We start from the raw sequence: 8,610 nt of genomic DNA on the forward strand, positions 1-8,610 counted from the left end.
CTCCACCCTCTCTCATCCTTTCTCCTTCACCTTTCCTTCCAGCTCCATCTCTCCTGTCGCACGACTGACTGGCCTCATCTCTCTCCTCCTGGTTGCTTTGGTGACACAGCCCTCCACCTGTAACCGTGACGACAGAGAGGCCGAGGAGCAGGTGGACGCCCTGTCGGTCCAGCTGTCCGTCACCGCCCAAGTCACGCCCACCCCTCTGTGGGCGGTGGTCTGGGGTCCCACGCAGCAGCTGGAGGACGAGACCTACCACTTCCTCTCCAGCCAGGAAACCGATCACCTGTACCTGCATGGGAACCAGCAAGAGGCCAGCACCGCCACGCCTGAGAACTGGCTTTACCCTGACGAAAGCATGCAGCCACCACTGGAGCCCAAGAAGGGAGTGGAGGATGGTGGGACTGAGGCAGAGGAGACAGAGCCTGAGGAAGGTGGGCATCAAGAGATGAAGGATTTCTAAATAAAGGTGTCCATGAGTTGCAGTGAGCGAACACACTCACATGCCAGGAGTCCTCTAGGGAATTAGCTGTCATGAGGGTGAAGGCTGACACCCAGCTGTGTGCACCCGGCTGTGTCTGCGGCGGGGATTGCCTAATAAAGTTCTCATCACTCACAGGGAAGAATTAGCCGCTGTCATAACTGCAAAACACAGAGGAGACGTCATCGGATGGGTGTGATAGTTGGAGGCTAGAGTCTTGCACGTCCAATTTGATGTTTCAGCTGGCTACACTGTTTTCTTCTTTTGTTCTGGATACAGCTAAACAATCTGAGATGAATAACTTCGTGAGTGTGTGTGTAAATGTGTGTGTTACAGTGGACCCACAGTTCTATGTCACCGTGACCATCTCCTCGCTGCTCATCCTGACAGCAGTCATCATTACAGCCAAACTCTGGTAGGAACCAAAATTCTCTCCTCCACCGTGTCGTGTGTGTGTTTGTGTCCATGACCACATAAATATGAGGTGGGCATTGCTGAGTAAGGATGAGGCGACTTTCCTCGTGTAAGCCTGACACGCAGCAGGGTGGTGTTACTGGATTCTTCTGGTTAAAATACCTCAGGGCCTTTTTTTTTTTACAATGGTAAGAAATAGAAACTGGGTATTTTCCAAAAACTGAAATTGCACACTTCAGTGGAAGCATATGAATGTAGCAGCATCTTGGACACTTTAGTGTTGAGAGAGGTGTATGAGCTGCTAATTATCATCTTGTTTTTGTTCTTTATTTTAAAATCATGGTTCTTTCCATTAAAGCAGGGATGTGTTGAGGCCAGCTGAATGTTTGATTAGAACAGTCCCAACATGGGGATTTGTAACCCCACCAAGGAGTTGAAAGAAAAACCTGAGGCGTAATGAGATGATTAAAAACAAAATATTCTGCTACAGAAAAAAAATTTGTTTTCTGTCTTCAGACTTTTATCTCATTAATTACTAGATAATTGCACTTCATTAATATTTTAATAATTGTAAGTGGACTAATCTCGATTTGATGACCTGGTTGTTATCCAAAGACAGTGAGGAGAGGGTGCAGAAAGGCAAAATCGTAATCTTGGCTTAATCTTCACTGTAGGTTATACCTGACTCAGAAACTTGTCAGGACAGGTCATAAGTGTTAACAGAGTAAAGCATATGTAAAAGAAAACAAGGCCATAAACTGTGATGTCACCGGTGGGTTAACAAAGTCTTCACTTGTGCTGAGTCCTTGAGATGAGTGTTTTCAGATGTCGCTCTCTTGTTTTTTTAACCAGTAAGCAAGTATGCGTGCTAATAGGTAACACTGTGTTAATCACATGCTAGCCATGGGCTGAATCACAGCCTGCTTTATTGATTATTTTACTCCGAATGGGAGCATGATTTGCTAAGTAAAATTCATAATCTTCTCTTAAACTAATAAGACCAAAAACAAACTCGTTAGGATAGACTTTACATAGGAAGTGGACATACCTATGAAGCCATGATGTCACCCATTGTTTGGTGGAAGCTTCAAATCTAGCATTTTGGCTGCTGACCATATTGGTTTGTGGAGCCTGTATTTGCTGTATTTGGGCAAGTGGATGGAGTAATTGGCTAAGGCTAACAAACTCGGGTTAGCAAGCTGAGCAAGTAGCATCCATAAACTGTATGTGAGCAACACAAAGACACAGACATCTGCTAATTAGTCTTAATTAACAGACTGATTAAAATACTGCTGTGAATTTCACTCATTAAAACTGAAGCACAGACTTGAACCGTCGCTGGAAGTTCCTGACGGTGCTCCACCAGAAACTTCCTTGTGATTGCTTTGCCTGCTAGCATGTTACCACAGTCACCCACAGTTGACATGAATAACGCCGGCTTGTCTGCGGTCTCTGCATTTACTCTCTGAGCAGTAATTGCGAAAAAATGTGATGGAGTTCACAAACAGAAAACATTCGCCTTCATTGTAAAAGTTATGCCTTACTGCTCCACCCAACACATTTTAAGCAAACCACTTCTTCTCTAAAGGCAGAATATCATTATTTCTGGTTTGCATCATTTACAGGCAACCTGCTGTTTTCCGTGCAGACTGAGGGTACCACAGTAACTTGCTAACAACCAAAGGAACTACAAGAAGTTTTTGGTGTAGCACTGTGTATCTCTATTTCAACCAGTTTTATGCTAGCGACTGCTAGCAACCTCCAGCTACTGCATAATACACATTTTTTCTTTCAGGGCCTGTGCTAACACACTGATATCTAGGCTTGTGTGACTCAAGCTTAAAGGCAGCTATTGACTGAAGCTACCTGTGTTGCCACAGCTTTTAAGCCTTAAAAACATCAAAACAATTGACTTATAAAACATGTCATTGCTGTACAGTTGTTATAAAGGTTAAATAATCCATAGATGCCAAAACTGTATTTAATACTAGGCTGCAAATATTCCTTTTAATGGTGTATGTTGGCAATTTAAACATAGAAGTCAGTGGCGACTGACTCACTTTTGTAGCCAGCCTCAAGTGGCCACTAGAGGAACTGCAGTTTATGGACTGGTTTCATTTTTCAGCTCTGAGGTGAGCATCATTACCACTTTATCTTAGACTCCTGTACAGCCAGGCTTCCTCTTGGACCCAGATGAGTCTCCCTCTGCTGGAAATAAATTAAAAATGCAGGTTTATGGCACCATCTATGGAACTTGTTTCCATCACTGAGTTTTTTCCCTTTTTCTTTCTTTCTCTTTTTTTGCCAGGCAGAGTTCATTTTAACTTAACTTTGGATTTTTAACTCAAACTTTTGAGTAAGTCAAAATTTTGACATATGGGTGTTTTTCATTGGCATAAACAAGCTTTAATAACCACCTAATTGTCTTTAATTTTGAGACCTATAAGTCAAATCCATCATAAAAACCCAGATGCCTCATGTTTTATAGACAGTTTAGTAGAGTGCTGAATTTGCTTTTTTATGTAGTAGTATTTAGACTTTTGTTGTTGTTTTTTTAAATAAAGCGAGTAAGCAAGAGACACCATTTTCCCCCACACATGTGTGTAATGGGACAGATGCATGGGGTTTAGATGAGTGGGGTTTTTCTTGAAGAGGAGACTTTAATGGCTGCAGATGTGTTTGCCCGCACACGCTGGCCTGCCCGTCTTGTCTGTGCGCCTGTCGCCGATTATGTTACGGGCCTAAATGAGAGCTGAGTAATTGCTCACTAATGACTTTATTAACAGCACTTGTGTTCCCAAAAGTCACGATTGGCACAGATGTATCATTTAGAGCCATTAAAGTTGCAGTGATTAAGCATTAACTATAACCAGTGATCTCTTGTCTTATAGTTTTGGGTGTTCACGTGGCGTCCCCGAGCGTATAGACGCAGAGTGGGCGGTGTGTGTGTGCATGTGTTATGTTTTCAGGCCGGGGAGGCAGGTAGGAGGTGATCCGTACACACATGGCCATTATCTCTCCGCGATGTAGTGAAGCACTTCTTCGCCTTGCTGATCAAACCAATAACGGCTCATTTATTTGACCGCTGGGACCCCTCTCTTCCCACTCTCACACTCCCTCCCCCCCTTCTCGCACTCCTCCTCCTCTTCCTTACTGTAATCTCATCTGCACATCTTACCTGAATTTCTGTTGTATCACTTTTTTTTCATTGCCTGCATCGGTATGATTTGTTCTCCCTCATATCCCCTTTTCACGCTCTCTCTTAATCTCAATTTTGCTCCCACACTCGTACATTATCTACCCCTCATACCCCATCTACCCCTCCCCTCCTCGTTTCTCCTTCCCCTTCGGCTCCCACTGGATTTTTTTTCTCTTCCTTTCGTTGAATACCTGTTCTCTCCCCCCCCCCACACACACACTTCTTTTAGGTTCCTCGCTTTGTTCAAGTTATCGTCAGTGCCTTGCTCTAAAGCTGCCTGTCTCTGCACAGCCGGTACTTCTCTTATCTCCCCCACCAGTCTCCTATCTCTCCCAGCACCGCCAGTCCGGCTGCAGATCCACAGATAATCCTCCAGCTTGCCGTGAGCTGATACATGATAAGCCCCCCTTTCTCTCTGTTCCTGAGACTGGCCTTCGCTCTTGTTTCGATAACTTACTTCACCTGGCGCTGGCAAAAAAACAAAAAACAAAAAAACCCTACACTGCTTAGTGAATCCCAAGTGGTATTAGAATAGCGAGAACTGCAGGGAGTCAGTCTGGAGACATGGCAGCAGCTCCTCTCTATAGACTGGCTCATACTTCAGTGTCATAAATGTGTAAATAACACCATGTGTTAGAGGGAGAAAGTGCCGCGGAAGGAACGGGAAGGGGGTACAGATGGACCGAAATGATAGCCTATAGTGGAAATTGGCCACAGTCCAGTTCATTATGATTATAGAAGAGCGGCATATGTGCTCAGTGATTTTCCCAGCCCTAAAATCGTCAGTGTGGCTAATGTCATCAAGTGTGTGACGGTGTGTGTTTGTGTGTGCGCGTACAGTGAGAGGAGTCAGCCAGGAAAGAACAGGTGTTACTGAGGGACGATGAGGGTGCACGAGGGCTTTTATGGCGGTGAGAACAGCTTTGTTGTGCGTCTAAGTGTTCCAAAGAGCCCGAACCTGCGCCTCTCAACTGCGTCTTCACCAGAACTCCCCTCTCCTTACAGGAGTAATGGCACGACACCTCAGTCACGCGCCACTGCTCCGTCCGTTTCTTCGCCTTGTTGCATCCTTCCCACCTCCAACCTTCTGACTCCCTCCCCACATCTCACAGTGAAGTCTCCTTCCCCATTTCTCGCTCTGCCTCCCTCCCCCCCCTCTCTCCCCTCTCCGACAGTGTTTTAATGAGTCCGATGAGTGCACTAATTCTCTCTCACAGTGGCAGGATAATGTGTTCGCTGATGCTAAATGGATCGGCTGTTCCTGATGTTCTCTGACTTTGTTTCTCCCTCTGTGTCTTTCATTCTGATCGCTCTCCTTATCCTCTCCGCGCCTCTCTTCATTTCAATCTCTCTGTCGTTTCCTCGTATCCGTCTCGCCCTCTCTTACTGTAATATCTGTCTCAAACTCAAACTAACTTTATTGCATCTGTTTATGCCCCGTTTCTCTTCTCGTTTGTCTTATCTCTCTTCGTCCTCGCACTTGTGTCCCACTCCATGCCGACTGCTTGCCTCTTTAACTCTTCATCCTTTGCAAATCTTGTCCCCCTACTCTCCTCCTCTTCCTCCACCTATCTATCTGACTATCCTTTCTCTCCCAGTTACGATCGCAGCTGTTCCCAGCATCCGCCCCCGCTTTCCCGTGGCGTAGCACCCCCCCTCTCCCTCGCTCTCCCTCGCTCCCTTGCTTCGGAGGACAGCCGGCAGACGCTGCACAGCACCTCCTCCTCCTTCACCGACAGGGAGAGGTAATGAGTCGCCTCACCAGCTCTACACGGCCCGAGTGTGTGCGCGTGCGTGCGTGTTTGTGTCAGTCTCTAAGCCGTATGTGCGTGTGCGAGTCTCCGTGCAACCCCTGGATTGAAGTTTTCTTCCGTGTCTGTGTGTGAAGCACCCGTATTACCTTTTCGCATGCACTGTAAGGACGTACCTGGAGTGTAATTGGACGGTGGTGCTATTCTCTGTAGAGTATTCAGGCCTGAAGTGTTGGCGCTGCTCTAAGATGTATCAGTGTTTTAAACTCCCTCACCGGATGAGTCATCCTGGGCCTATCAAAAAAGGCGCCCAACCACCCTCCATGAAATGATGCTTATATTCGAGAGTATTTAAAGTTAATCTCAATCAGGATAATTATAGAGCTACACTCCAGTGCTCCCCCTCTCACTTCCTCCCCTCCCATCAGCTTCACCTCCACCTTCCTCTCCTCCTTCCTCGCTGCTCTTCCGTTTCTTCCTCCCCCCCCGCCACCCTCTCCGTCCCCCTGCGACGCAGCGTTCCTTTTTGCATGTGCACAACTTTTCCAGCTTCAGGCTTTTGTGCTCCACTTCTCCTCTCTTCTTCTGCCTTTTCCTTCCATCACCGGGCCTCCCCAGCTTCTTACTTTCCTTCTATCCCTCTCACTCTTCTCCTCTGTGTCTCTTGCTGTGTCAGGATCCCTGTTGTGAACCTCTGAGGTGACTGTTTTTCCATATGGTAAACATTTCTACGGGGCCTGAGGAGGAGCATCAACAAGACCGGAGGGTGCGCCCGCAGCACCGTTTTTATTTTCTCTAAACTGTGAAATGAATTCAGGGATCCCAGGTATCCAGCCATCACAAAACACTCCTGCTTCCCTGAGGTCTAAAAAAACAAAAAACAAAAAAAAGGAACATCTGAACTCACCTCCCTCCTTTCCTCCGTCCGTCCGTCCTTCCTTCTGGCTTGGTGTAAATTTCTGTTAATGTGGATCTGCGTCACTGTGACATGTTCTCCGTTTTCCAGCCTTTATTTGGCCCCGAGCTCTGCTAAGCTTCGACCCGCCACGACTAATTCACAAACAAGCAGTTTAAACAACCATGAAGCATCCCATTATCCCCGAAATGCCCTACCTGTGCTTCCACAACCGTTCCCACCGATCCAGCCCCACATGTGAAGCTGTTTAGTATTAATGGCAATCCCGGCAGAGTCTTCTTTTTACATAACATGACACTCAAATTTGGCTCAGATTAACAGGCTTGTAGATGGTTAAAAAGCCATTCTGAGCACCTCCACACACTGAACGGGGCATTTCACAAAGCTGTTTGGCACGGCTGTAGCCAGCAGCCAATGTGTTTAACATGTCACGCTCCAAAAACTGCTGTTTATTCCCTGCTTTGGGCGCCCGAAATGCAAATAGTGTGGCTATATCCCTCTGCACTATGCAGAGGAGCCTGTTTTTGTTTCAGTTTTTCCTCATGATTTGTTCTCTTAATTATCTGGCCGACGTTCACCTTTTCTCGGCGAACCTTTTTTCTGCCGGACGCTGCACAGGTACTTCAAATATTCAGGACATGAATGGAAGCGAGGAACCGTTCCTGCTGAAAATCGATGTTTCCCAAAGGTTTGGATGGTACACTACAAAGACAGATTGATGTATCAGTGAACTGCACATGTGATCAAAGGACTGATGTTACCACAACAAGATGTTTTTCTTCTTTTTTCCCCCCCCTCTTCTTTTCACCCGACAGCCAAGTATCTCAATCTGGAAAACAAAACCACCATCGTTCCCTCTCACATTATTATCATCATTTTTTTAGCTGTCTTGGGTAGAACACAAAGGAAAGTAGAACATCAAGGAGCATCGTTTCTGTATCTCCTGTGAATCTGCATGTATACACCTGTGAGAGTTGCTTTGAATCTTTTATTTATAAAATGTCTATTTTACCTATCAGTGAGTGATGTCTTTTAGACCCTTTCAAAGCCAAATGTCACTTTGTGTCTGGCAACTTTTCTAAGCAGCTTTGAGGCATGACCCCCTCCTCCCCTTCCCTTACCAGTTACACACAAACAGATTCCCACTACACACATAGTGCTGGTGGCATCATGCGTAGCTCGTGCAATCCTCCAGATATCCAGTCTTGTGATTTTTAGTAGCATTCCTGTAGAAATGTGGTCTTTCTGTACCATGGAAGTTCAATAAAGACTCAATACTGGCGTTTTAGCTCTGCCTATCTGTTTATTTCTGTGCATGTTGAATAAATTCCCCCTGGAGCGGTGCGATCGGCAATGCTTTACGGGAAGGATAAAGCTTACACCGTGCATTTTAATAGCTACCCCTGTATCCTAATCTTTTTCTCCCTGAAGTGAACATTTAGTCCACTGCCTTGCATTGATTTGAAACCACAAGCTTGGCATTGAAAAGTCTTGAATATGCCAGCCACGGTTGGCTGTTTTTACACCATTGAGGAGCAGATGAAAGGAGGTGAAGAATAAGGCGCTTGCTTTTGTCTGAAACTTCTTCCTTATCTCCTCACCTCATACGGATTTCTTGCGCTTTACAAAGATTAACGGGGTGCTAAGCAAGAATTTCCTCTGTGTAGTTTCTCAAACAAATGTCAATAAAATCAAGGCGGGCACGAGTAGAGAAATGCCACTGGAGTGTATTGAGATTCTGCGGCAGCATTGCCGCACAGCGTTTCCATCTCCTCTGGGCATTTTACTGATCAATCAAAGTAATTGATTGGCTCGGTTCCACGTGGAAGTTTTAATGGTGGTCTAGTTA

Source organism: Pundamilia nyererei, unplaced genomic scaffold (genome assembly GCF_000239375.1).
Source record: "Pundamilia nyererei isolate P.nyererei 1_Seehausen unplaced genomic scaffold, PunNye1.0 scaffold00045, whole genome shotgun sequence".
NCBI classification, from domain to species: Eukaryota; Metazoa; Chordata; class Actinopteri; order Cichliformes; family Cichlidae; genus Pundamilia; species Pundamilia nyererei.